We start from the raw sequence: 14,393 nt of genomic DNA, 5'->3' as shown, positions 1-14,393 counted from the left end.
GCAGAGCAAATTTTCATTTCTACTATAGGTCTATTTATTCCTTATTAATTAAGATTAAAAAAAGTAATGTGAACAACTTTTTTTGGTGATATGTTCTTGAAAAAAATGTTTTTGTTTTTTTTTTTGTTTTTTTTTGTATGCAATTAACGTTTTTATTTAGAAATGAAAATGAAAAAAAAAGTGTTCATACAGTATATTAATGGTTGGAAAATTAGAAATAAACAAATATAGTCATTAGGAGAATGATAGGTATGGAAAAAGGGAAAAGAAGGAGTTAATTAGGGCAGATTCAGGGCTAAAGAGAAACATATTTGATAAGCAGATCTTTTTATTTGTCAGTTACTTTGTACTTCTCTATCTTTTTTTAATTATGTATAAAAACAATGTTACTTTGTATCTCTCCAGCTCCCTCTGATCAATATTTATAAACAATGTTACTTTGTATCTCTCTATCTCCTGTCTGATCAATGTTTATAAACAATGTTATTTTGTATCTCTCTATCTCCCGTCTGACCAATGTTTATAAACAATGTTACTTTGTATCTCTCTGTCTCTCGCTTGATCAATGTTTATAAACAATATTACTTTGTATTAGGGATGAGCTGGGGTCCGGAAGTTAGTTGTCATTGCTGAGCCAATGAGCTGCCGGCGGGATATTCCCCGCCCCACAGCTGCACATATACAAAGGGTTGGGGATGCTCATGACATCATTGGCTTAATATAGCCGGACGACCACACCAGTTCAATGATGTCACCTGGGGAAGGGTACAGAAACATTTCTGCAGCATTGAAGGTCCCAACGAGCACAGTGGCCTCCATCATCCGTAGATGGAAGAAGTTTGGAACCACCAGGACTCTTCCTAGAGCAGGCCAACCGGCCAAACTGAGCGATCGGGGAAGAAGGGCCTTAGTCAGGGAGGTGACCAAGAACCCGATGGTCACTCTGACGGAGCACCAGCGTTTCTCTGTGGAGAGAGGAGAACCTTCCAGAACAACAACCATCTCTGCAGCACTCCACCAATCAGGCCTGCATGGTAGAGTGGCCAGACGGAAGCCACTCCTCAGTTGAACATCTCTGGAGAGATCTGAAAATGGCTCTGCACCGACGCTCCCCATCCAACATGATGGACCTGGAGAGGTCCTGCATAGAAGAATGGGAGAAACTGCCCAAAAATAGGTGTGCCAAGCTTGTAGCATCATACTCAAAAAGACTTGAGGCTGTAATTGGTGCCAAAGGAGCTTCACCAAAGTATTGAGCAAAGGCTGTGATACTTATGTACATGGGAGGAGCCTGTGATACTTATGTACATGGGAGGAGTCTGTGATACTTATGTACATGGGAGGAGCCTGTGATACTTATGTACATGGGAGGAGCCTGTGATACTTATGTACATGGGAGGAGCCTGTGATACTTATGTACATGGGAGGAGCCTGTGATACTTATGTACCTGGGAGGAGCCTGTGATACTTATGTACATGGGAGGAGTCTGTGATACTTATGTACATGGGAGGAGCCTGTGATACTTATGTACATGGGAGGAGCCTGTGATACTTATGTACATGGGAGGAGTCTGTGATACTTATGTACATGGGAGGAGTCTGTGATACTTATGTACATGGGAGGAGTCTGTGATACTTATGTACATGGGAGGAGTCTATGATACTTATGTAGATTGGAGGAGCCTGTGATACTTATGTACATGGGAGGAGTCTGTGAATACTTATGTACATGGGAGGAGTCTGTGATACTTGTGTACATGGGAGGAGTCTGTGATACTTATGTACATGGGAGGAGCCTGTGACACTTATGTACATGGGAGGAGTCTGTGATACTTATGTACATGGGAGGAGCCTGTGATACTTATGTACATGGGAGGAGCCTGTGATACTTATGTACATGGGAGGAGCCTGTGATACTTATGTACATGGGAGGAGTCTGTGATACTTATGTACATGGGAGGAGCCTGTGATACTTATGTACATGTTTTTTTTTTTCCTTTTTTGTTTTTAATAATTTTGCAAAGATTTCAAACAAACTTCTTTCATGTTGTCATTATGGGGGATTGTTTGGGGAATTTTAAGGAAACTAGTGAATTTAATCCATTTTGGAATAGGGCTGTAACATAAGAAAATGTGGGAAAAGTGAAGCACTGTGAATGCTTTCTGCATTTCTATCTATCTATCTATCTATCTATCTATCTATCTATCTATCTATCTATCTATCTATCTATCTATCTATCTATCGTTCCATGCAGAGTACAATATAATTGTTCTTCTATTTTGTGTAGAAATGCTCCGGGTTGTTATTGGCAACCAGTGAAAAGCAAAATAAATAACTAGCGGCGGCGTGCTGCGTTGTGGGAGGATTATTTATAGAAATGGTGTCAGTAAATGGAATATCTATATCCTGTGAGCTCCGGAGTAACTTGTTGTGATACAGACAAATCTATGGGGCCGTGTCTGTTTGTACCTTCCGCCGTCTGCCGCTCACCTGTCATTACCTTCCCATGTTAACACGAAACACGAACTAGAAAGATCAACAGCGGCAGGATCAAACGGAATTAACCTCTTCCCGGCACAGCGCCCGCCGCCCGCTCCAATCACATTACATTTACATACCGAGAACAGCCGGCATCTAGAGGACGCCCCCCCCCCCCCAACCTCAGAATAGGAAGAAATCTGTATAATACCGAGCTCTGTACAGAGGAAGCTTCCATTCTTCATAGTGACATTTATCACTGGACTTGTTAAAAACATGCAAAAGCAGCAAAATTGGCAACATTGTTTGTATAAGTGATGACAACATTGTATATATAAGTGATGACAACATTGTATATATAAGTGATGACAACATTGTATATATAAGTGATGACAACATTGTATATCTATAAGTGATGACAACATTGTATATCTATAAGTGATGACAACATTGTATATCTATAAGTGATGACAACATTGTATATCTATAAGTGATGACAACATTGTATATCTATAAGTGATGACAACATTGTATCTATAAGTGATGACAACATTGTATATCTATAAGTGATGACAACATTGTATCTATAAGTGATGACAACATTGTATATCTATAAGTGACGACAACATTGTATCTATAAGTGATGACAACATTGTATGTATAAGTGATGACAACATTGTATGTATAAGTGATGACAACATTGTATATTTATAAGTGATGACAACATTGTATATAAAAGTGATGACAACATTGTATCTATAAGTGATGACAACATTGTATGTATAAGTGATGACAACATTGTATCTATAAGTGATGACAACATTGTATCTATAAGTGATGACAACATTGTATCTATAAGTGATGACAACATTGTATGTATAAGTGATGACAACATTGTATATCTATAAGTGATGACAACATTGTATCTATAAGTGATGACAACATTGTATATAAAAGTGATGACAACATTGTATATCTATAAGTGATGACAACATTGTATGTATAAGTGATGACAACATTGTATCGATAAGTGATGACAACATTGTATCTATAAGTGATGACAACATTGTATCGATAAGTGATGACAACATTGTATCTATAAGTGATGACAACATTGTATCTATAAGTGATGACAACATTGTATGTATAAGTGATGACAACATTGTATCTATAAGTGATGACAACATTTTTCCTTTATCTGTAGACAGAATAGGGAAGGGGTAAACACACAGTTTGGGTATTTTCTGTGCCCCATTGGGGAGATTTTCTATTAATTTCTAACTTGAAGATACAACAAAAAGTGAGAAGACTCCCTGAAATCAAGGACAGAATTTAGAGTAGGTGTCCCCATTGGAAAACTAAAGCCCCGTACACACGATCAGAAAGCCTTCTGAAAAATACCGCCTTCCAATCGATCAGACGATAATTTGATCGTTAACAGAGATTTTCAATAGCCGATCATGACAGTTCGTCTGATATTATCCGATCGAACAAGTATGAAAATTTTAGTACAGTACCAGATCATACAATTTTTGTTTAACCACTTAAGGACCGCCCACCGCACATATACTGTGGCAGGGTGGCCCTATTGCATGAAACGACGTACCAGCACATTGTTTCATGCGCGAGACACTGCGGGCGTGCGCTCACACGCCAACCGCACAGTGGGGGAGCCGATGCGTGGGTCCGGCGGCCCCGATGTCCGCTAGCCACCCACGATCGCTCCTCAGAGAGCCAGAACGGGGATCTGTCAATGTAAACAAAGCAGATCCTCATTCTGACAGGGGAGGAGAGAGAGATTGTCTGTTCCTAGTGATCAGGAACAGCGATCTCTCTCCTCCTCCAGTCAGTCCCCTCCCCCCACAATTAGAAACACCTCCCTAGGGAACACTTAACCCCTTGATCGCCCTCTAGTGTTAAGCCCTTCCCTGCCAGTGTCATTTATACAATGATCAGTGGATATTTTTTAGCTCTGATTGCTATAATAATGTCACTGGTCCAAAAAAAGTGTCAAAAGTGTCTGAACTGTCCGCCACAATGTTGTCCTTTTGGACGCCTAGCACCGGGAGGAGCAGAGAGGAGACGCACCGCAGAAGCCGCTCCAGGAGAGGACACCGGAGCAGCTTTCCCCCCATAACCAGCAAGCGCTTAAGGACAGGGGCGACCATACTGGAAGATGGCCGCATCAGCTCAGCACTTCATAAAAACCCGACCGCTGCTCTCACCACCCACATCCAGGGTAAGGACTGACTGGGGGGTTGCTGGTGGTGTTAGTGCCATGCGGGGGGGGGGGTAAGGTCAGTTGTGCTAGTGCCACGCCACCGGAAGCCCGGGGGGGAGGGGGGTTATTTGCCATCCCCCCAAGAAAAAACCCACCAGCCACCCCTGGCAGCAAGTGGGAGAAATAACTGGAACTGATCTTTTGTGGTTCTCCCTGCAGCAGCGGAAAGCTGGTATCTCCTCCTCCTTCCCATTGCTTTTCAGCTGCTGCAGAGAGAACCACAAAAGATCAGTTCCAATTATTTCTCCCACCAACTGCACTGATCACCCGCTCTATCCACTATCAGATCTCCCGCGCACCCCGCCTGGACCCCCCCTGTGTGTCCCCTCACAGCACTGCCATCTGCACGCCTCTCCTTTCCCACCAGCAACTGCAGGGATCTTCAGTATGGAGAGCAGGGGAAGGGGCAGGTAAATATGTCACCTACCGGACCCTTCCTTTCCTGAATAAACACAGTGAGCGAACAGTACTGATCACTTACTGTGTTCATTCATCAACTGAAGCATAGTATACAAAGTTTACTATGCTTCAGTTATCACTGTGTTAACTATGCTTCAGTTTATGAATAAACGGGAGGCTCTGTCTCCTGTGCATTCATCTGCAGTGCAGCTGAGGCTGCTGAGAAACAGACTGGAGAATGTGTTTCCTTAGTTCCTTCTCTGTCATACTTAAAAGTGAGACTTCATGAGGTCTGTTTAGACCCCTGATTTTTCACAAAAGCCCCCCAACAGCATTTTGAAAAAATAAAAAAGTAAAAATTGTAAAACAAATTAAAAATTGTAAAAACAAAAATTTCCATGAAGCAACGCCCAATAGGTAGCATAATTTGGCCACACCCACTGTTTTCCACCATCTCCCTGGTAGGACCCGCAGGGCATTCGTTTGCCGAGGGGCCCATGAATCTTTTAGGATGGCACTGTGTGGCTAAAAAAAAATTGAATTGTAGAATCTGTGGTTTAGATTAGACATGTGCAGAACAAAAAAAAATTTGTTTTGTTTTGATTCGTTATTTACATAAATTAGTTTAGTTAAATTTGTTTAATTCGTTTAATTTTTGGAATTTGTTTTGTTTTTTTTGTTTTCGAAACGATTAAAATTTTTCGAATTCGGATCGAAACGTTTTCAAATCAATTTCCAATTGTTTTTTAATATTTTTCGAATTCGAAAGATTTTGAATTCGAATAGTTTTCCAATTTCCAAAACAAATAAAATAGAATAGAACATAAAGCAATAGAATAGAAAAAAAATATATTCTAGTCCTTTATTTTCTATTCTATTTTATTCTCTGTGGAAATTGGAAAACTATTCAAATTCGAATTTTGTCAGAATTTTTTTTTTCATTATTTTGGATTCGTTTAAATTTTAAATTTTTAAATTTTAAATCTCCGAAAAACAAAAAATCGTCCGAATTTTAATTCTGAACGAAGCAAACTGCACATTGTCTATAGATTGGGGTTACAATCAGACAGAAAAGGCAATGTGAATTTCCTTATAAAACCCACTTCCACCAGGACAATACCCCGGTTTACAAGTCCTCTATTGCTGTTTTGGCAACATCCCCTGATAGGTGACATGGGCTCACCCAATATGCAGTGTCTTCAGCAGAGCTGCCGATGGTGGAGATGGCCCAGGAGCCCTAGTGGCCCCCGTATCTCTTGGAGATGGCCCAGGAGCCCTAGTGGCCCCCGTATCTCTTGGAGATGGCCCAGGAGCCCTAGTGGCCCCCGTATCTCTTGGAGATGGCCCAGGAGCCCTAGTGGCTCCCGTATCTCTTGGAGATGGCCCAGGAGCCCTAGTGGCCCCCATATCTCTTGGAGATGGCCAGGAAGCCTTAGTGGCTCCCGTATCTCTTGGAGTTGGCCCAGGAGCTCTAGTGGCCCCCGTATCTCTTGGAGATGGCCCAGGAGCCCTAGTGGCTCCCGTATCTCTTGGAGATGGCCCAGGAACCCTAGTGGCCCATGTATCTCTTGGAGATGGCCCAGGAGCCCTAGTGGCCCCCGTATCTCTTGGAGATGGCCCAGGAGCCCTAGTGGCCCCCATATCTCTTGGAGATGGCCCAGGAGCCTTAGTGGCTCCCGTATCTCTTGGAGTTGGCCCAGGAGCTCTAGTGGCCCCCGTATCTCTTGGAGATGGCCCAGGAGCCCTAGTGGCTCCCGTATCTCTTGGAGATGGCCCAGGAACCCTAGTGGCCCATGTATCTCTTGGAGATGGCCCAGGAGCCCTAGTGGCCCCCGTATCTCTTGGAGATGGCCCAGGAGCCCTAGTGGCCCCCGTATCTCTTGGAGATGGCCCAGGAGCCCTAGTGGCCCCTGTATCTCTTGGAGATGGCCCAGGAGCCCTAGTGGCCCCCGTATCTCTTGGAGATGGCCCAGGAGCCTTAGTGGCTCCCGTATCTCTTGGAGATGGCCCAGGAGCCCTAGATGCCCTCGTATCTCTTGGAGATGGCCCAGGAGCCCTAGTGGCTCCTTTATCTCTTGGAGATGGCCCAGGAGCCCTAGTGGCCCCTGTATCTCTTGGAGATGGCCCAGGAGCCCTAGTGGCCCCCGTATCTCTTGGAGATGGCCCAGGAGCCTTAGTGACTCCCGTATCTCTTGGAGATGGCCCAGGAGCCCTAGTGGCCCCCGTATCTCTTGGAGATGGCCCAGGAGCCCTAGTGGCCCCTGTATCTCTTTCCTGCAGACTGTCACCAGGTCACTGCCCTCGGAATCATCACTCCATGGGGTGAGCAGGGACAAGGAAGCAAAGGTGTGGAAAGTTCACCTGGGGGTTGGCAAGAGAATAGTCAGGCCTGGGCAGAGGTCATGGCAGGCAGGGAATGGTCAGCTCCAGGCAGAGGTTGTGGTAGTCAGCAGACAGACATTAGTCAGTCCAGGCAAAAGGCCATCAATGGGCAAAAACAGCAGAATAGTTCGGGCAAACCTGGTTGGAAATGGACAAGGCAATAATACAATAGCTCTTTTGTAGCAGGGAAATTAAATCTTTCACTTCCAGGGCTGATGCCTAAAAACTCTTTGAGCCGAGGGACACAACCAGCATCATTTCAGGGACTTCTAGAAGTCCTGGCAGGATTTTCCGAGCCTTGGGAATACTGGCAGATAGTCTGCAAGTAACACTGAAAGTACTGGAAGAGATTCTGAAAGTCCTGGTAGGTATTCTGCATGTGGGGAGGTGCAGCGTGGTGCGGTGTGGTGCGGTGTGGTGCGGTGTGGTGTGGTGCGGTGTGGTGCAATGGCAGTAAACACACATAGTCCGGCTACAAAGGAAAGAATTTGTATCAATGCAGAACCCAGTAATTCACAGCAACCTCGGTGGGAAGTCACCCGACCGGAATCACTCAGGGCATATGACAGGGTTGTGTGGTGGAGCAAGTCCCAGATGTGCCGACAGTGTCTGTCTTGAGGGGCGGAATAAAGCCTGGCTGGTTCGTAACCAAATAGGAAGGTCTCTAGGAAGGATGGCGTGTCCCTATTCTTCTCGTCTGAAATCTTCCCCTGCCACTAATAGCTGTCCCTATCAGATGTGTGACCTGTCCTTACAAAATGCATGCCAAGCCAGGGCCTTAAATAGTTAAATAGGCTCTGCCTGACCCAAGATGGCTGCTAGAGGAGTGACAGCAGCATCCAATCCAATAGCTTCCCCAGTTATCCAGGAAACCATAGAGGAACCTTGTTCCTCCTGACTTCCTCTCACCCTGCAATGCCGCTGTGGTTGAGCGCCGCCTACAGTGGAGAAAATAGACTGCACCTGCCTACATTTTATCACTATTAAAAGTACAGGCGGGGATTCTAGACATCCTGGCATAAGTCCTAGAGGTACCATAAAAGTTGCTTTGGTTGCCATCAATGATGCAGGGTTCCAACTAGTGTGCGTTCTTTTTAACACGTGTCCGTCAAATTTCAAGTATTTGTGGTCTACTTTGAGACTGCGATCGTAGAGAAGGGGAGAGGCACAATAAGTTCAAAGCCCCATTGAAGGGGTCAAACTGGGGAACTGCACCAGATACCCCACCCTATGTACTGTATGTAAGCTAAAAAAAAGTCATTAATGCATATAAAAAATACATTTTACAGATTTCCAAATGGTGACGTCATGCCTATCCTGCAGGAAGAAAAAAATGAAGAACTTTCACAGATATTACCTCTACATTCTTCCCCACAGTCCGCTGCTTATGGAAACATGGACCCAACGCTGAAATGACCAATAAACTCCGCCCCCTGTGCTCCATACCTCTAAGACCCCCACTCTACCTGCTGTGCTCCATACCTATAAGACCCCCACTCTACCCCCTGTGCTCCATACCTCTAAAACCCCCACTCTACCCCCTGTGCTCCATACCTCTAAGACCTCCACTCTACCCCCTGTGCTCCATACATCTAAGACCCCCACTCTACCCCCTGTGCACCATACCTCTAAAACCCCTACTCTACCCCCTGTGCTCCATACCTCTAAAACCCCCACTCTACCCCCTGTGCTCCATACCTCTTAGACTCCCAATCTACCCCCTGTGCTCTATACCTCTAAGACCCCCACTCTACCCCCTGTGCTCCATACCTCTTAGACTCCCAATCTACCCCCTGTGCTCCATACCTCTAAGACTCCCACTCTACCCCCTGTGCTCCATACCTCTAAGACCCCCACTCTACCCCCTGTGCTCCATACCTCTAAAACCCCTACTCTACCCCCTGTGCTCCATACCTCTTAGACCTCCCCTCTACCTGCTGTGCTCCATACCTCTAAGACCCCCACTCTACCCCCTGTGCTCCATACCTCTAAGACCCCCACTCTACCCCCTGTGCACCATACCTATAAGACCTCCAGTCTGTGCCCTATGCGGCATACCTCTAAGACCTCCTCATTGCCCCCTGTGCACTACACCTGTAATACCCCACTCTTCCCCCTGTGCACCTGACCTCTAAGACCTCCAGTCTGCCCCCTGTGCACTATACCTCTAAGACCTCCAGTCTGCCCCCTGTGCACTATACCTCTAAGACCTCCAGTCTGCCACCTGTGACCAGACCTCTAAGACCTCCATATTACTCCCTGTGCACCATACCTTCAATCTGCCCCCTGTGCACCATAACACTAAGACCTCCTCACTGTCCCCTGTGCACCATAACACTAAGACCTCCTCACTGTCCCCTGTGCACCATACCTCTAAGACCTCCTCACTGCCCCCTGTACACCCTACCTCTAAGACCTCCAATATGCTCTGGGCCGGGATTGTGTTGCCTGTATACATTGATAAGCCATTCAGTTCTTAGTCTAATATTTCGTTTAGCTCTAGTAGTGGAGAATTGTACTCTACCTGCACAGATCATAGTTCTAAAACAACTACTGAACAGACAAAGGGTTGGATGTCTGAAATGAGCGGCAATATTCTCTGTAAAGCAAAATAATAGCTCCATACATTTCACCTAGCTATGACAGTACACCGGCTCCCAGCCTAAGTGCATCCCCAATTCTCATTTCTATAGACGTGGAACAAATTGTTGGTTCACACGGTTGGCACTTGCATGCTCGGCTATGACAATGAGTTCTGCATTAAAGGCTTTGTGACCTGATGTTTCCTCACTTAGAGGTTAACAAGTGACCTTCCCAAGCTTGTCATTTAGACGGAGATCTAGCAGCCAGAAAGAGAATGACCTACTTGTTAAATTAATGGTGACATGAGGGGTTTCTTTTGTCCGGCAAACCTTTATTTTTATTCTGGCTGAGCAAATGAATAGCAAGCCAGATGGTATTACATAAAACTATAAATGTGTCATAGAATCCAGATAAATATATTCTCCACTGACTATAAAAAGATAAACAATGAGAGACAATGCAGGCATGCTTTGGGGTTAATTTACTGAAGACAAATCGGCTGTTCACTTTGTAAAGGAATTTCCCCTTAAAGCTAAATTCCAGTTGTAGTACCAGTGGCAGCCCGTCCATATGGGGCACAGGGGCGTCATCCCCCTAATCCATGCGCCTGGCCCCTAGTCTACATGCAGGGCCCTGGACGCATTGATTTCTATGGGTTTTTTTTATTTTTTTAAGCACGTGATTAGAGCCCGAGGCTCTAATTGGCTTCAAAAAAGGGTGGGCACTGCGCCCCGAGCAAACCCACTTGTGTGACAATAGCGATTTAATATTCGCTATCGTCTTCCTGCTTCTCCTCCCATCCAATCAGAAAGCTGGTCTTAAAACCCAATTGGCCGAGAGGAGAAGGGATCGTATTGGCCAGGAGTAGGGAGGGGGGCGCCGAGGAGGAGACACAGGGGGAAGCTGCCAAAGCTGCCCGTGGCCTGGATGGGGTAAGTGCGGGGCTGATGGACAGACGGACAATCGATGAGAGGGGGCGGGGGTTTTGACTGACCGACTGGGCGACGGGGTGGGGTGCGGTGGGGTTTTTGACCGACTGACCGAACGACCAACCGAGTGACGGGGGGAGGGGTTCTGACCGACCGAAACAAACGAACAGGGGGTGGTTTCTTTGCCGCCCCCCCAAAAAAAAATTAGAGCACCAGCCGTCACTGTGTAGCACCCTCACTGCTGCTAATATAGGTGAATTAAATTTGGCTATCCTGTAGGCAGATGAGCGTGAGTTACTTGTGTTTAGGGGAGTGCTTCACAGGCTGTGGCTCTGTTACCTCCCCTGTCTTCTGGAACTCACTGGAAACTTCCAGAACATAGTGGGCGGAGGGACAGGGGCTGCAACCTCAATAATCATTGAGCTTCTACCAACACCTGAGATGATGGGCCTAGAAGGTGGGGAAGTAACCCATAAATATTCTGAAGCCTGACAGTCTGGGTGCAGAGAACAAGGTCCAGTTGTCTGGATGTGACCCCTGTGCCGGGGGGGGTTCTGCCCCCTGGAGCAGAAGTGAGAGACAGAGAGAAGGAAAGCTCCAGAAAAGCTCCAGAAAATCTACTCAGCCATAGTCCCAGCCAGGCCTAGCTGTAGATTTTAACTAGGGGCCAGGTGCATGGATTAGGGGGATGACGCCCCTGTGCCCCATATGGACGGGCTGCCACTGGTACTACAACTGGAATTTAGCTTTAAGGGGAAATTCCTTTACAAAGTGAACAGCCGATTTGTCTTCAGTAAATCAACCCCAAAGCATGCCTGCATTGTCTCTCATTGTTTATCTTTTTATAGTCAGGAGCAGTCTGTTCATCAAAAAAGCCAGTGCAGCAGCTTTCTGGTTTCTAGGAGCTACTGAAGGGGACTGAGTGAGTACAAACCAGCCGTCATACTCAAAGAAACAGAGAGGATAGTGTAGTGCAATACCGCACATGTCTGGGACCCAGGGCCATCTTTCATTTTAATTGGACCCTGGGTATACACTTTCTTGAGCGCTCCCGGATCCACTTATCACCTATTTGCATGCAGTGTGGGCTCAAGGGGAAGATGCACTGGGCCCCACAACAATGACTGGGCCCGGGGCAGCTGCCCCATTTGCCCTGCTGGGACCGAGGGGACAGCTTTAGTGCAGTGCAAGACAGCCAGGAGCGATCCAGCATCTCTACTTTGGGTCTAGAGTAGCCAGGTGCCATGCAATACAACCTGGTGCTGTCTCTCTTTAGCTTTGACTTTTTGGAACTTGTATCTTCATTTCAGCTGCGCCATTACTCCCAGTGGTGTGCAGCATAGTTCAGTTGGACTTCAGCAGCCAGAGACTTTAGCAGTTCCTCAGTTGTTTGTTTGGAGTTTACAAACTTTCTTCAGTTTTGTGCATCCCATGTATCCCAATCCCCATCTAAGTTCTTCATTACCAAAATAAACACCAAAAACCAGAACACCCCTAGACTGTTTCTTGAGCCAACTGGTGTGTGGAAAATTTATTTTGCTTGGCTGTGGGTGCTGTGTGGGAGAAATAGACCTGAAGTCTAGTAGCTCCTTCAAGGGTAGCGTTACACAGGTATGGCAATTTTTACATAGAGACATAGGATCAGCTTGGATCAATGTTAATATACAGTATATGTGCCATACTTGTGGGTGCCCAGTTGGTGGCGAGGTTGCTGTTCAGTAGTCTGGAGCCCTGAGGAGAAGGCTCTCCTTTCTTCAAAAGGGCGCTGATCTACAAGCTTCAGGGGCTATTGGTTCCTGGAGGACCTCTGGATGCTGGACTGCTGTCCTATAGACAGAGCTTTTGGACTCATCCTACTCCAGGACCTGTGAGTAGAACCTAATCTACTGTATGTGCTTCAGAAAAGACGTCCCGGCTTAGACTATTTATTGAGATGGCGGGAATGGACTGGCTGCCTCTGCACTGGGTTTGGGAAAGAACCTGTTAAATTTTTAGCAGCCCCTTCAGGAGTGCCGCTACATGAATAAACATTCATGTAGCGCCCATGTTGCTCGTCAACATGGATGCCATTCAGAGAACACTTTGCGTTATCTCAATAAATGCAAAGCAATGTCGGATTGGATGAGGTGGCAATCGGGACATCCCTGTCCCACCTCAGCATCCAATCAGAGAACAATTTGAAATCACAGAAAATGCAAATTCTTCCCTGAATGGTGCCCATTCCAAGCAAGCGATCTTGTGTGTCCACAATGCAACAGGGCAGCAGGAACTCATGTAAAGGGGCGACGTGATGGGAGCTTCTCAAGTATAGGGGGGCTCTGATGTAACATGATGGGGGGTCTTCTGATGTGATGGGAGACCAATTATGTAGAAAAATGTAAAATAATGTATTTGGGTGGCAAAAATATGAATGCAATGACCTGGAGGATGGGGTAAACAGTTCAATCTCTGTATTTGCAGACGATACTAAGCTAAGCAGGGCAATAACTTCTCCATAGGATGTGGAAATCTTGCAAAAAGATCTGAACAAATGAATGGGGTGGGCGACTACATGGCAAATGAGGTTCACTGTAGAAAAATGTAAAATAATGCATTTGGGTGGCAAAAATCTGAATGCAATCTATAGACTGGGGGGACAATCTCTGGGGGAATCTAGGATGGAGAAGGACCTGGGGGTCCTAGTAGATGATAGGCTCAGCAATGGCATGCAATGCCAAGCTGCTGCTAACAAAGCAAACAGAATATTGGCATTAAAAAGGGATCAACTCCAGAGATAAAACGATAATTCACCCACTCTACAAGACTCTGGTCCGGCCGCACCTGGAGTATGCTGTCCAGTTCTGGGCACCAGTCCTCAGGAAGGATGTACTGGAAATGGAGCAATTACAAAGAAGGGCAACAAAGCAAATAAAGGGTCTGGAGGATCCTAGTTATGAGGAATAGTTGCGAGCACTCAGGGGCGTTGCTAGGTGGCAAAAAAAACAGGGGCTTCAGCTTGAAGTCCGAGCCCAGTACAGGGGGGGGGGGGGGGTAGTAGTACCTACCTGACGCGCGCTGACCTACCTGACATACACTGAATCACACAGACCTACCTGACACACACTGACCTACCTGACCAGACTTCAGGTGACGTGACCTCCTCCTGCAGCTCAGCGGCACGCCCATCACACAGTAGATTAGACTCCAGGCAGCCGAGCAATAATGAGGAGAGGAGAGCCGCCCACCCGAGCGCCGAGTGGTGCGGCGGCTGCATTGTAATTCCAGCCTTCTGGAGCCTGCAGCGCCTATAATGGACATCACACGTCCCGCGGTCCCGGCATTGGATCAGTGGGACATCCAT

The sequence above is a fragment of the Aquarana catesbeiana genome, linkage group LG10 (assembly GCF_042186555.1).
Source record: "Aquarana catesbeiana isolate 2022-GZ linkage group LG10, ASM4218655v1, whole genome shotgun sequence".
Lineage (NCBI taxonomy): Eukaryota > Metazoa > Chordata > Amphibia > Anura > Ranidae > Aquarana > Aquarana catesbeiana.
This window is presented reverse-complemented; position numbering follows the sequence as displayed.